This window comes from Miscanthus floridulus, chromosome 2, assembly GCF_019320115.1.
Source record: "Miscanthus floridulus cultivar M001 chromosome 2, ASM1932011v1, whole genome shotgun sequence".
Lineage (NCBI taxonomy): Eukaryota > Viridiplantae > Streptophyta > Magnoliopsida > Poales > Poaceae > Miscanthus > Miscanthus floridulus.
In genome coordinates, this window is record NC_089581.1 from 88638215 (window position 1) to 88654253 (window position 16039).

The following is a 16039-nucleotide window of genomic DNA, read 5'->3' on the forward strand; positions in this document are numbered from 1 at the left end:
GTACGATTTGCGCCAAATGGATAGGCTCATAAATCATTTTTGATGCACTTGATGGTACTTATAGGTGACGTGGGTCATGTGGAATCTTGTTTTGGTCCATTTGGAGACAGTGTTAGTGTTGGTGCAAGATAGGTGCGCGGTTTGCGCCAAACATACCATAGGCTCTAAAATCGTTTTGGACGCACCCAATGGTACTCCTAGGTGACGAGGCTCAAGTGGAAGCTTGTTTCGGTCCAATTAGAGATAGTGCTCATCTTGACGCAAGATAGGTGCACGGTTTGTGCCGAACATTCCATAGGCATGGAAATCATTTTGGACGCACCCGATGAGACACCTAGGGGACATGGGTCATGTGGAATCTTGTTCCGGTCTATTTGGAGACTGTGTTATTGTTGGTGCAAGATTGGTGTACGGTTTGCGCCAAACATACCATAGGCTTAGAAATCATTTTCGACGCACCCGATGGTACTCCTAGTTGATGAGGGTCAAGTGGAAGCTTGTTTGCGTCCATTTGGAGATAGTTCTAATCTTGATGTAGGATCGGTGCATGGTTTACGCCAAAACATACCATAGGCTCTGAAATCGTTTTGGACGCACCCAATGGTACTCCAAGGTGACGAGGCTCAAGTGGAAGCTTGTTTCGGTCCATTTGGAGATAGTGCTAATCTTGACGCAAGATAGGTAGGTTTGCGCCGAACAGACCATAAGCTCAGAAATCATTTTGGATGCAACCGATGGAACTCTTTGGTGATGTGTGTCATGTGGAATCTCGTTTTGGTCCGTTTGGAGACAGTGTTAGTGTCGGTGCAAGATAGGTGCACGGTGTGCACCAAACATACCATAGGCTTAGACGTCATTTTTTATGCACTCGATGGTACTCCTAGGTGATGTGGCTCAAGTGGAAGCTTGTTTGGGTCCATTTGGAGATAGTGCTATTCTTGGCGCAAGATAGGTGCACGGTTTGTGCCAAACATACCAAAGGCTTGGAAATCATTTTGGACGCACCCAATGAGACTCCTAGTGGATGTGGGTCATGTCGAATCTTGTTTTGTTCTATTTGGACACAGTGTTAGGGTCGGTGCAAGATTGTTGTACGATTTGTGCAAAACTTACCATAGGCTCAGAAATCATTTTTGAGGCACCTGATGGTACTCCTAGGTAACGAGGCTCAAGTGGAACCTCGTTTCGGTCCAATTGGAGATAGTGCTAGTCTTGATGGAAGATAGGTGCACGGTTTGCGCCAAACATACCATAGGCATGGTTGTTTGGGTCCATCTGGAGATAGTGCTAATCTTGGCGCAAGATAGGTGCACGGTTTGTGCCGAACATTCCATAGGCATGGAAATCATTTTGGACGCACCCGATGAGACACCTAGGGGACATGGGTCATGTGGAATCTTGTTCCGGTCTATTTGGAGACTGTGTTATTGTTGGTGCAAGATTGGTGTACGGTTTGCGCCAAACATACCATAGGCTTAGAAATCATTTTCGACGCACCCGATGGTACTCCTAGTTGATGAGGGTCAAGTGGAAGCTTGTTTGCGTCCATTTGGAGATAGTTCTAATCTTGATGTAGGATCGGTGCATGGTTTACGCCAAAACATACCATAGGCTCTGAAATCGTTTTGGACGCACCCAATGGTACTCCAAGGTGACGAGGCTCAAGTGGAAGCTTGTTTCGGTCCATTTGGAGATAGTGCTAATCTTGACGCAAGATAGGTAGGTTTGCGCCGAACAGACCATAAGCTCAGAAATCATTTTGGATGCAACCGATGGAACTCTTTGGTGATGTGTGTCATGTGGAATCTCGTTTTGGTCCGTTTGGAGACAGTGTTAGTGTCGGTGCAAGATAGGTGCACGGTGTGCACCAAACATACCATAGGCTTAGACGTCATTTTTTATGCACTCGATGGTACTCCTAGGTGATGTGGCTCAAGTGGAAGCTTGTTTGGGTCCATTTGGAGATAGTGCTATTCTTGGCGCAAGATAGGTGCACGGTTTGTGCCAAACATACCAAAGGCTTGGAAATCATTTTGGACGCACCCAATGAGACTCCTAGTGGACGTGGGTCATGTCGAATCTTGTTTTGTTCTATTTGGACACAGTGTTAGGGTCGGTGCAAGATTGTTGTACGATTTGTGCAAAACTTACCATAGGCTCAGAAATCATTTTCGATGCACCCGATGGTACTCCTAGGTAACGGGGCTCAAGTGGAACCTCGTTTCGGTCCAATTGGAGATAGTGCTAGTCTTGACAGAAGATAGGTGCACGGTTTGCGCCAAACATACCATAGGCATAGATGTCATTTTTGACGCACTCGATGGTACTCCTAGGTGAAGTGGCTCAAGTGGAAGCTTGTTTGGGTCCATTTGGAGATATTGCTAATCTTGGCGCAAGATAGGTGCACGGTTTGCGCCAAACATACCATAGGCTTGGAAATAATTTTGGACGCACCCAATGAGACTCCTAGGGGACGTGGGTCAAGTCGAATCTTGTTTTGTTCTATTTGGAGATAGTGTTAGTCTTGGTGCAAGATTGTTGTATGATTTGCGCCAAACATACCATAGGCTCAGAAATCATTTTCGATGCACCTGATGGTACTCCTAGGTAACGAGGCTCAAGTGGAACCTCGTTTCGGTCCAATTGGAGATAGTGCTAGTCTTGATGGAAGATAGGTGCACGGTTTGCGCCAAACATACCATAGGCATAGATGTCATTTTTGATGCACTCGATGGTACTCCTAGGTGATGTGGCTCAAGTGGAAGCTTGTTTGGGTCCATTTGGAGATATTGCTAATCTTGGCGCAAGATAGGTGCATGGTTCGCGCCAAACATACCATAGGCTCGGAAATCATTTTGGACGCACCCAATGAGACTCCTAGTGGACGTGGGTCATGTCGAATCTTGTTTTGTTCTATTTGGACACAGTGTTAGGGTCGGTGCAAGATTGTTGTACGATTTGTGCAAAACATACCATAGGCTCAGAAATCATTTTCGATGCACCTGATGGTACTCCTAGGTAACGAGGCTCAAGTGGAACCTCGTTTCGGTCCAATTGGAGATAGTGCTAGTCTTGACGGAAGATAGGTGCACGGTTTGCGCCAAACATACCATAGGCATAGTCATCATTTTTGATGCACTCGATGGTACTCCTAGGTGATGTGGCTCAAGTGGAATCTTGTTTGGGTCCATTTGGAGATATTGCTAATCTTGGCGCAAGATAGGTGCACAGTTTGCGCCAAACATACCATAGGCTTGGAAATCATTTTGGACGCACCTGATGAGACTCCTTGGGGACGTGGGTCATGTCGAATCTTGTTTTGTTCTATTTGGAGATAGTGTTAGTCTCGGTGCAAGATTGTTGTACGATTTGCGCCAAACATACCATAGGCTCAGAAATCATTTTCGATGCACCTGATGGTACTCCTAGGTAACGAGGCTCTCGTGGAACCTCGTTTCGGTCCAATTGGAGATAGTGCTAGTCTTGACGGAACATAGGTGCACGGTTTGCGCCAAACATACCATAGGCTCGGATGTCATTTTTGACGCACTCGATGGTACTCCTAGGTGATGTGGCTCAAGTGGAAGCTTGTTTGGGTCCATTTGGAGATATTGCTAATCTTGGCGCAAGATAGGTGTACGGTTTGCGCCAAACATACCATAGGCTTGGAAATCATTTTGGACGCACCCGATGAGACTCCTAGGGGATGTGTGTCATGTCGAATCTTGTTTTGTTCTATTTGGAGACATTGTTAGTGTCGGTGCAAGATTGTTGTACGATTTGCGCCAAATGGATAGGCTCATAAATCATTTTTGATGCACTTGATGGTACTTATAGGTGACGTGGGTCATATGGAATCTTGTTTTGGTCCATTTGGAGACAGTGTTAGTGTTGGTGCAAGATAGGTGCGCGGTTTGCGCCAAACATACCATAGGCTCTAAAATCGTTTTGGACGCACCCAATGGTACTCCTAGGTGACGAGGCTCAAGTGGAAGCTTGTTTCGGTCCAATTAGAGATAGTGCTCATCTTGACGCAAGATAGGTGCACGGTTTGTGCCGAACATTCCATAGGCATGGAAATCATTTTGGACGCACCCGATGAGACACCTAGGGGACATGGGTCATGTGGAATCTTGTTCCGGTCTATTTGGAGACTGTGTTATTGTTGGTGCAAGATTGGTGTACGGTTTGCGCCAAACATACCATAGGCTTAGAAATCATTTTCGACGCACCCGATGGTACTCCTAGTTGATGAGGGTCAAGTGGAAGCTTGTTTGCGTCCATTTGGAGATAGTTCTAATCTTGATGTAGGATCGGTGCATGGTTTACGCCAAAACATACCATAGGCTCTGAAATCGTTTTGGACGCACCCAATGGTACTCCAAGGTGACGAGGCTCAAGTGGAAGCTTGTTTCGGTCCATTTGGAGATAGTGCTAATCTTGACGCAAGATAGGTAGGTTTGCGCCGAACAGACCATAAGCTCAGAAATCATTTTGGATGCAACCGATGGAACTCTTTGGTGATGTGTGTCATGTGGAATCTCGTTTTGGTCCGTTTGGAGACAGTGTTAGTGTCGGTGCAAGATAGGTGCACGGTGTGCACCAAACATACCATAGGCTTAGACGTCATTTTTTATGCACTCGATGGTACTCCTAGGTGATGTGGCTCAAGTGGAAGCTTGTTTGGGTCCATTTGGAGATAGTGCTATTCTTGGCGCAAGATAGGTGCACGGTTTGTGCCAAACATACCAAAGGCTTGGAAATCATTTTGGACGCACCCAATGAGACTCCTAGTGGATGTGGGTCATGTCGAATCTTGTTTTGTTCTATTTGGACACAGTGTTAGGGTCGGTGCAAGATTGTTGTACGATTTGTGCAAAACTTACCATAGGCTCAGAAATCATTTTTGAGGCACCTGATGGTACTCCTAGGTAACGAGGCTCAAGTGGAACCTCGTTTCGGTCCAATTGGAGATAGTGCTAGTCTTGATGGAAGATAGGTGCACGGTTTGCGCCAAACATACCATAGGCATAGATGTCATTTTTGACGCACCCGATGGTACTCCTAGGTGATGTGGCTCAAGTGGAAGCTTGTTTGGGTCCATTTGGAGATATTGCTAATTTTGGCGCAAGATAGGTGCACGGTTTGCGCCAAACATACCATAGGCTTGGAAATCATTTTGGACACACCCGCTGAGACTCCTAGGGGACGTGGGTCATGTCGAATCTTGTTTTGTTCTATTTGGAGACAGTGTTAGTCTTGGTGCAAGATTGTTGTACGATTTGCGCCAAACATACCATAGGCTCAGAAATCATTTTCGATGCACCTGATGGTACTCCTAGGTAACGAGGCTCAAGTGGAACCTCGTTTCGGTCCAATTGGAGATAGTGCTAGTCTTGACGGAAGATAGGTGCACGGTTTGCGCCAAACATACCATAGGCATAGATGTCATTTTTGATGCACTCGATGGTACTCCTAGGTGATGTGGCTCAAGTGGAAGCTTGTTTGGGTCCATTTGGAGATATTGCTAATCTTGGCGCAAGATAGGTGCACGGTTTGTGCCAAACATACCATAGGCTTGGAAATCATTTTGGACGCACCCGATGAGACTCCTAGGGGACGTGGGTCATGTTGAATCTTGTTTTGTTCTATTTGGAGACAATGTTAGTCTCGGTGCAAGATTGTTGTACGATTTATGCCAAACATACCATAGGCTCAGAAATCATTTTCAATGCACCTGATGGTACTCCTAGGTAACGAGGCTCAAGTGGAACCTTGTTTCGGTCCAATTGGAGATAGTGCTAGTCTTGACGGGACATAGGTGCACGGTTTGCGCCAAACATACCATAGGCTCAGACATCATTTTTGACGCACTCAATGGTACTCCTAGGTGATGTGGCTCAAGTGGAAGCTTGTTTGGGTCCATTTGGAGATATTGCTAATCTTGGCGCAAGATAGGTGCATGGTTTGCGCCAAACATACCATAGGCTTGGAAATCATTTTGGACGCACCCGATGAGACTCCTAGGGGATGTGTGTCATGTCGAATCTTGTTTTGTTCTATTTGGACACAGTGTTAGTGTCGGTGCAAGATTGTTGTATGATTTGTGCCAAACGGATAGGCTCATAAATCATTTTCGATGCACTTGATGGTACTTATAGGTGACGTGGGTCATGTGGAATCTTGTTTTGGTCCATTTGGAGACAGTGTTAGTGTTGGTGCAAGATAGGTGCGCGGTTTGCGCCAAACATACCATAGGCTCTAAAATCATTTTGGACGCACCCAATGGTACTCCTAGGTGATGAGGCTCAAGTGGAAGCTTATTTTGGTCCATTTAGAGATAGTGCTCATCTTGATGCAAGATAGGTGCACGGTTTGCGCCAAACGGACCATAAGCTCAGAAATCGTGTTGGATGCAGCCGATGGAACTCCTAGGTGATGTCTGTCATGTGGAATCTCGTTTGGGTCTGATTGGAGACAGTGTTAGTGTCGGTGCAAGATAGGTGCATGGTTTGCGCCATACATACCATAGGCTCAAAAATCATTTTCGATGCACCCATGGTACTCCTAGGTGATGAGGCTCAAGTGGAAGGTTGTTTGGGTCCATCTAGAGATAGTGCTAATCTTGGTGCAAGATAGGTGCACGGTTTGTGCCGAACATTCCATAGGCATGGAAATCATTTTGGACGCACCCGATGAGACTCCTAGGGGACATGGGTCATGTGGAATCTTGTTTCGGTCTATTTTGAGACAGTGTTATTGTTGGTGCAAGATTGGTGTACGGTTTGCGCCAAATATACCATAGGCTTAGAAATTGTTTTCGACGCACCCGATGGTACACCTAGTTGATGAGGGTCAAGTGGAAGCTTGTTTGGGTCCATTTGGAGATAGTTCTAATCTTGATGTAGGATAGGTGCATGGTTTACGCCAAACATACCATAGGCTCTGAAATCGTTTTGGACGCACCCAATGGTACTCCAAGGTGACGAGGCTCAAGTGGAAGCTTGTTTCGGTCCATTTGAAGATAGTGCTAATCTTGACGCAAGATAGGCAGGTTTGCGCCGAATAGACCATAAGCTCAGAAATCGTTTTGGATGCAACCGATGGAACTCTTTGGTTACGTGTGTCATGTGGAATCTCGTTTTGGTCCATTTGGAGACAGTGTTAGTGTCGGTGCAAGATAGGTGCACGGTGTGCGCCAAACATACCATAGGCTCAGACGTCATTTTTGATGCACTCGATGGTACTCCTAGGTGATGTGGATCAAGTGGAAGCTTGTTTGGGTCCATTTGGAGATAGTGCTAATCTTGGCACAAGATAGGTGCACGGTTTGCGCCAAATGTACCATAGGCTTGGAAATCATTTTGGACGCACCCGATGAGACTCCTGGTGGACGTGGGTCATGTCGAATCTTGTTTTGTTCTATTTGGACACAGTGTTAGGGTCGGTGCAAGATTGTTGTATGATTTTGCCAAACTTACCATAGGCTCAGAAATCATTTTCGATGCACCTGATGGTACTCCTAGGTAACGAGGCTCAAGTGGAACCTCGTTTCGGTCCAATTGGAGATAGTGCTAGTCTTGACGGAAGATAGGTGCACGGTTTGCGCCAAACATACCATAGGCATAGATGTCATTTTTGACGCACTCGATGGTACTCCTAGGTGATGTGGCTCAAGTGGAAGACTGTTTGGGTCCATTTGGAGATATTGCTAATCTTGGTGCAAGATAGGTGCACGGTTTGCGCCAAACATACCATAGGCTTGGAAATCATTTTGGACGCACCCGATGAGACTCCTAGGGGACGTGGGTCATGTCGAATCTTGTTTTGTTCTATTTGGAGACAGTGTTAGTCTTGGTGCAAGATTGTTGTATGATTTACGCCAAACATACCATAGGCTCAGAAATCATTTTCGATGCACCTGATGGTACTCCTAGGTAATGAGGCTCAAGTGGAACCTCGTTTCAGTCCAATTGAGATAGTGCTAGTCTTGACGGAAGATAGGTGCACGGTTTGCGCCAAACATACCATAGGCATAGATGTCATTTTTGATGCACTCGATGGTACTCCTAGGTGATGTGGCTCAAGTGGAAGCTTGTTTGGGTCCATTTGGAGATATTGCTAATCTTGACGCAAGATAGGTGCATGGTTTGCGCCAAACATACCATAGGCTTGGAAATCATTTTGGACGCACCCGATGAGACTCCTAGGGGACGTGGGCCATGTCGAATCTTGTTTTGTTCTATTTGGAGACAGTGTTAGTCTCGGTGCAAGATTGTTGTACGATTTGAGCCAAACATAACATAGGCTTAGAAATCATTTTCGATGCACCTGATGGTACTCCTAGGTAACGAGGCTCAAGTGGAACCTTTTTTTGGTCCAATTGGAGATAGTGCTAGTCTTGACAGAACATAGGTGCACGGTTTGCGCCAAACATACCATAGGCTCATACATCATTTTTGACGCACTCGATGGTACTCCTAGGTGATGTGGCTCAAGTGGAAGCTTGTTTGGGTCCATTTGGAGATATTGCTAATCTTGGCGCAAGATAGGTGTACGGTTTGCGCCAAACATACCATAGGCTTGGAAATCATTTTGGACGCACCTGATGAGACTCCTAGGGGATGTGTGTCATGTCGAATCTTGTCTTGTTCTATTTGGAGACAGTGTTGGTGTCGGTGCAAGATTGTTGTATGATTTGCGCCAAACGGATAGGCTCATAAATCATTTTCGATGCACTTGATTGTACTCATAGGTGACGTGGGTCATGTGGAATCTTGTTTTGGTCCATTTGGAGACAGTGTTAGTGTCGGTGCAAGATAGGTGCACGGTTTGCGCCAAACATACCATAGGCTCTAAAATCATTTTGGACGCACCCAATGGTACTCCTAGGTGACGAGGCTCAAGTGGAAGCTTATTTTGGTCCATTTAGAGATAGTGCTCATCTTGACGCAAGATAGGTGCACGGTTTGCGCCGAATGGACCATAAGCTCAGAAATCATTTTGGATGCAGCCGATGGAACTCCTAGGTGATGTCTGTCATGTGGAATCTCGTTTTGGTCCGATTGGAGACAGTGTTAGTGTCGGTGCAAGATAGGTGCACGGTTTGCGCCATACATACCATAGGCTCAAAAATCATTTTCGATGCACCCATGGTACTCCTAGGTGATGAGGCTCAAGTGGAAGGTTGTTTGGGTCCATTTGGAGATAGTGCTAATCTTGGCGCAAGATAGGTGCACAGTTTGTGCCGAACATTCCATAGGCATGGAAATCATTTTGGACGCACCCGATGAGACTCCTCGGGGACGTGGGTCATGTGGAATCTTGTTTCGGTCTATTTGGAGACAGTGTTATTGTTGGTGCAAGATTGGTGTACGGTTTGCGCCAAACATACCATAGGCTTAGAAATCATTTTCGACGCAATCGATGGTACTCCTAGTTGATGAGGGTCAAGTGGAAGCTTGTTTGGGTCCATTTGGAGATAGTTCTAATCTTGACGTAGGATAGGTGCACGGTTTACGCCAAACAAACCATAGGTTCTGAAATCGTTTTGGACACACCCAATGGTACTCCATGGTGACGAGGCTCAAGTGGAAGCTTGTTTCGGTCCATTTGGAGATAGTGCTAATCTTGACGCAAGATAGGTAGGTTTGCGCCGAACAGACCATAAGCTCAGAAATCATTTTGGATGCAACCGATGGAACTCTTTGGTGACGTGTGTCATGTGGAATCTCGTTTTGGTCCGTTTGGAGACAGTGTTAGTGTCGGTGCAAGATAGGCGCACAGTGTGCGCCAAACATACCATAGGCTCAGACGTCATTTTTGATGCACTCGATGGTACTCCTAGGTGATGTGGCTCAAGTGGAAGTTTGTTTGGGTCCATTTGGAGATAGTGCTAATCTTGGCGCAAGATAGGTGCACGGTTTGTGCCAAACGTACCATAGGCTTGGAAATCATTTTGGACGCACCCGATGAGACTCCTAGTGGACGTGGGTCATGTCGAATCTTGTTTTGTTCTATTTGGACACAGTGTTAGTGTCGGTGCAAGATTGTTGTACGATTTGTGCCAAACTTACCATAGGCTTAAAAATCATTTTCGAGGCACTTGATGGTACTCCTAGGTAACGAGGCTCAAGTGGAACCTCGTTTCGGTCCAATTGGAGATATTGCTAGTCTTGACGGAAGATAGGTGCACGGTTTGCGCCAAACATACCATAGTCATAGATGTCATTTTTGACACACTCGATGGTACTCCTAGGTGATGTGGCTCAAGTGGAAGCCTGTTTGGGTCCATTTGGAGATATTGCTAATCTTGGTGCAAGATAGGTGCACGGTTTGCGCCAAACATACCATAGGCTTGGAAATCATTTTGGACGCACCCGATGAGACTCCTAGGGGACGTGTGTCATGTTGAATCTTGTTTTGTTCTATTTGGAGACAGTGTTAGTCTCGGTGCAAGATTGTTGTACGATTTGCGCCAAACATACCATAGGCTCAGAAATCATTTTCGATCCACCTGATGGTATTCCTAGGTAACGAGGCTCAAGTGGAACCTCATTTCGGTCCAATTGGAGATTGTGCTAGTCTTGACGGAACATAGGTGCACGGTTTGTGCCAAACATACCATAGGCTCAGACGTCATTTTTGACGCACTTGATGGTACTCCTAGGTGATGTGGCTCAAGTGGAAGCTTGTTTGGGTCCATTTGGAGATATTGCTAATCTTGGCGCAAGATAGGTGCACGGTTTGCGCCAAACATACCATAGGCTTGGAAATCATTTTGGACGCACCCAATGAGACTCCTAGGGGACATGGGTCATGTCGAATCTTGTTTTGTTCTATTTGGAGATAGTGTTAGTCTCGGTGCAAGATTGTTGTATGATTTGCGCCAAACATACCATAGGCTCAGAAATCATTTTCGATGCACCTGATGGTACTCCTAGGTAACGAGGCTCAAGTGGAACCTTGTTTCGGTCCATTTGGACATAGTGCTAGTCTTGACGGAACATAGGTGCACGGTGTGCGCCAAACATGCCATAGGCTCAGACGTCATTTTTGATGCACTCGATGGTACTCCTAGGTGATGTGGCTCAAGTGGAATCTTGTTTGGGTCCATTTGGAGATAGTGCTAATCTTGGCGCAAGATAGGTGCACGGTTTGCGCCAAACGTACCATAGGCTTGGAAATCATTTTAGACACACCCGATGAGACTCCTAGTGGATCTAGGTCATGTTGAATCTTGTTTTGTTCTATTTGGAGACAGTGTTAGTGTCGGTGCAAGATTGTTGTATGATTTGTGCCAAACGGATAGGCTCATAAATCATTTTCGATGCACTTGATGGTACTCATAGGTGACGTGGGTCATGTGGAATCTAGTTTTGGTCCATTTGGAGACAATGTTAGTGTCGGTGCATGATAGGTGCGCGGTTTGCGCCAAACATACCATAGGCTCTAAAATCATTTTGGACGCACCCAATGGTACTCCTAGGTGACGAGGCTCAAGTGGAAGCTTGTTTCGATCCATTTAGAGATAGTGCTCATCTTGATGCAAGATAGGTGCACGGTTTGCGCCGAACGGACCATAAGCTTAGAAATCATTTTGGATGCAACTGATGGAACTCCAAGGTGATGTCTATCATGTGGAATCTTGTTTTGGTCCGATTGGAGATAGTGTTAGTGTCGGTGCAAGATAGGTGCATGGTATGCGCCAAACATACCATAGGCTCAGAAATCATTTTCGATGCACCCATGGTACTCCAAGGTGATGAGGCTCAAGTGGAAGGTTGTTTGGGTCCATTTGGAGATAGTGCTAATCTTGGCGCAAGATAGGTGCACGGTTTGTGCTGAACATTCCATAGGCATGGAAATCATTTTGGATGCACCCGATGAGACTCCTAGGGGACGTGGGTCATGTGGAGTCTTGTTTCGGTCTATTTGGAGACAGTGTTAGTGTTGGTGCAAGATTGGTGTACGGTTTGCGCCAAACATACCATAGGCTTAGAAATCATTTTCGACGCACCCGATGGTACTCCTAGGTGATGAGGGTCAAGTGGAAGCTTGTTTGGGTCCACTTGGAGATAGTTCTAATCTTGACGTAGGATAGGTGCACGGTTTATGCCAAACATACCATAGGCTCTGAAATCATGTTGGACGCACCCAATAGTACTCCAAGGTGACGAGGCTCAAGTGGAAGCTTGTTTCGGTCCATTTGGAGATAGTGCTAATCTTGACGCAAGATAGGTAGGTTTGCACCGAACAGACCATAAGCTCATAAATCGTTTTGGATGCAACCGATGGAACTCTTTGGTGACGTGTGTCATGTGGAATCTCGTTTTGGTCCGTTTGGAGATAGTGTTAGTGTCGGTGCAAGATAGGTGCACGGTGTGCGCCAAACATACCATAGGCACAGACGTCATTTTTGGTGCACTCGATGGTACTCCTAGGTGATGTGGCTCAAGTGGAAGCTTGTTTGGGTCCATATGGAGATAGCGCTAATCTTGGCGCAAGATAGGTGCACGGTTTGCGCCAAACGTACCATAGGCTTGGAAATCATTTTGGATGCACCCGATGAGACTCCTAGTGGACGTGGGTCATGTCGAATCTTGTTTTGTTCTATTTGGACACAGTGTTAGCGTCGGTGCAAGATTGTTGTACGATTTGTGCCAAACTTATCATAGGCTCAGAAATCATTTTCGACGCACCTGATGGTACTCCTTGGTAACGAGGCTCAAGTGGAACCTCGTTTCGGTCCAATTGGAGATAGTGCTAGTCTTGATGGAAGATAGGTGCACGGTTTGCGCCAAACATAACATAGGCATAGATGTCATTTTTGACGCACTCGACGGTACTCCTAGGTGATGTGGCTCAAGTGGAAGCCTGTTTGGGTCCATTCGGAGATATTGCTAATCTTGGCGCAAGATAGGTGCACGGTTTGCGCCAAACATACCATAGGCTTGGAAATCATTTTGGACGCACCTAATGAGACTCCTAGGGGACGTGGGTCATGTCGAATCTTGTTTTGTTCTATTTGGAGACAGTGTTAGTCTCGGTGCAAGATTGTTGTATGATTTGCGCCAAACTTACCATAGGCTCAGAAATCATTTTCGATCCACCTGATGGTACTCCTAGGTAACGAGACTCAAGTGGAACCTCGTTTCGGTCCAATTGGAGATAGTGCTAGTCTTGACGGAACATAGGTGCATGGTTTGCGCCAAACATAACATTGGCTCAGACGTCATTTTTGACGCACTTGATGGTACTCCTAGGTGATGTGGCTCAAGTGGAAGCTTGTTTGGGTCCATTTGGACATATTGCTAATCTTGGCGCAAGATAGGTGCACGGTTTGCGCCAAACATACCATAGGCTTGGAAATCATTTTGGACGCACCCGATGAGACTCCTAGGGGACGTGGGTCATGTCGAATCTTGTTTTGTTCTATTTGGAGACAGTGTTAGTGTCGGTGCAAGATTGTTGTACGATTTGCGCCAAACGGATAGGCTCATAAATCATTTTCGGTGCACTTGATGGTACTCATAAGTGACGTGGGTCATGTGGAATCTTGTTTTGGTCCATTTGGAGACAGTGTTAGTGTCGATGCAAGATAGGTGCATGGTTTGCGCCAAACATACCATAGGCTCTAAAATCATTTTGGATGCACCCAGTGGTACTCCTAGGTGACGAGGCTCAAGTGGAAGCTTGTTTTGGTCCATTTAGAGATAGTGCTCATCTTGATGCAAGATAGGTGCACGGTTTGCGCCGAACGAACCGTAAGCTCAGAAATCATTTTGGATGCAACCGATGGAACTCCTAGGTGATGTCTATCATGTGGAATCTCGTTTTGGTCCCATTGGAGACAGTGTTAGTGTTGGTGCAACATAGGTGCATGGTTTGCACCAAACATACCATAGGCTCAGAAATCATTTTCGATGCACCCATGGTACTCCTAGGTGATGAGGCTCAAGTTGAAGGTTGTTTGGGTCCATTTGGAGATAGTGCTAATCTTGGCGCAAGATAGGTGCATGGTTTGTGCCGAACATTCCATAGGCATGGAAATCCTTTTGGACGCACCCGATGAGACTCCTAGGGGACGTGGGTCGTGTGGAATCTTGTTTCGGTCTATTTGGAGACAGTGTTATTGTTGGTGGAAGATTGGTGTACGGTTTGTGTGACAGAACCGCCCAATTTATACAAGATCAAGTACGGCCGTCCCCGCTTAACATGTTGACACGTGCATACTCTCACTTAAATAAACCCGGTAGTCCACCGAGTGTCACGCAGGACCTCGGTAAATCAACATCACAACCAAGATCGCGTGATTAAGCAAATACACATCATATACGTAGAGTTGCAGCGGAAATAATATTACAAATAGGTTCATAAATAATAGTACAAGTTTGGATTTCAAAACTGATTAGTGAAAACAACGTAACTTTCAAATGATTACATTAATATAAGTTCCAAATACGTTGTTAGCATAAGTGACATCCTCAGATAAAAGCATATAGATGAGATATAACATAGAGTCACCGAGCCCACCGGTGGTTAGCCACCATCTTCAGCAGGCCAAAACCTTACCTGCAACATGGTGGGATAAACCCTGAGTACTCGAATGTACTTAGCTAGACTTACCCATCATAACCAGAAATAAAATTGACTCCAAGGAGTATGCAAGGCTTTATAAGTGGAGGTAGCTTGACAACATTTTGCATAAAAAGCGATTAACTCAATTATACAATTATAATTCTGTCATCAAGTTAATTATAACTATCCATCTCTAGATTAGCAACTATCCTGTGCCAAACATGTGGTATATCTTTTTAGAGCATACAATAGTAACCATAGCAGGTATTGTAATTCCATATTCATCCGAACCATCATGTTCCATACACAGTTACTACGATGTTGGGACTAGCCAAGTTTCTCACTATCCGGGAGAGACGGCGATTCGAATCGATTTCAACCAGCTGGGAATTTATTCCTAACACAAACCCAGGCATACCGTGCGAAGGTAGCCTTAGGTCACCTTTGGTACAACTCAGGTCCACATTTCGCGGGTCCGTACCACGCCACACAATCTGGGACACCAGATGCTAGGACGTTCAGGCCTAGCCTGCCCTTGGGCTCAGTCTGATCATCCCCCGGAAGGAGCACACAACAGAATGGGTCCCGGCCTGAGTTGAGCTACTCGGCTTCGCGGTCGGAACGAGTTATTCGGCCAGCTAAGTGAGAGGCATGCGTTCAATCTTGTCAGAAGCGCCAACAACGGTATGGTCCTTAATCGACATAGACGGGGATAGATCCACACCCAAGGCCTCCATGTCTTGTTGCTTCTCTATCGACATCCCGCCCCGTCTCGATTTTCTTTTACCCCATGGTTCTATTCCATGATAGCAAATATAGCCAACTGTGCTCTGGTATCCACCTATATCTCGTAGGTGACAGGACATCACCCAACTTCTACCGGTCTAAGCATGGCTAAGCATATATTCGATCCTGGACCTATACCGGTTAAAGGTGTAATATCTGGACAAGGAATTTTATGTGCATCAAGTGGTTCCATTCAACTCTTATAACCTAATGCATCAATCATAAGTACTTAAGTAATCATTTGTAAAATACTGGGAAACTTAGAATGCTCCGGGGCTTGCCTGGGATCTGACACAAGTCAGTTCAGTTAGCTTGCACCGACTTGGTGACATCTCCGGTCCTAGCACTTGCTTAGTCCTTCCATCTTCGGGATAGATCCACCAAACCCAATCTTCGAGTTCGGCTCCACATCACATCCTTCACATGGTTCATCTAGCGTACCTAAATGAGATGCAAGATGCATGTGTATGAATGTGATGAATGGTAACACAAGATGCCTCACATAAGTATTCAAGACCAACACAATATTATGCAAGACATAGACATCAATATCTATTTAACTAACATCACACAACTAACCATAGAGAGCAAGCACATCAAGCATGACACAAGTTTAACAAGGTCACAAGTATCATAACTGGACCATCAACAAGGGCATAAGCCACACTTAGCA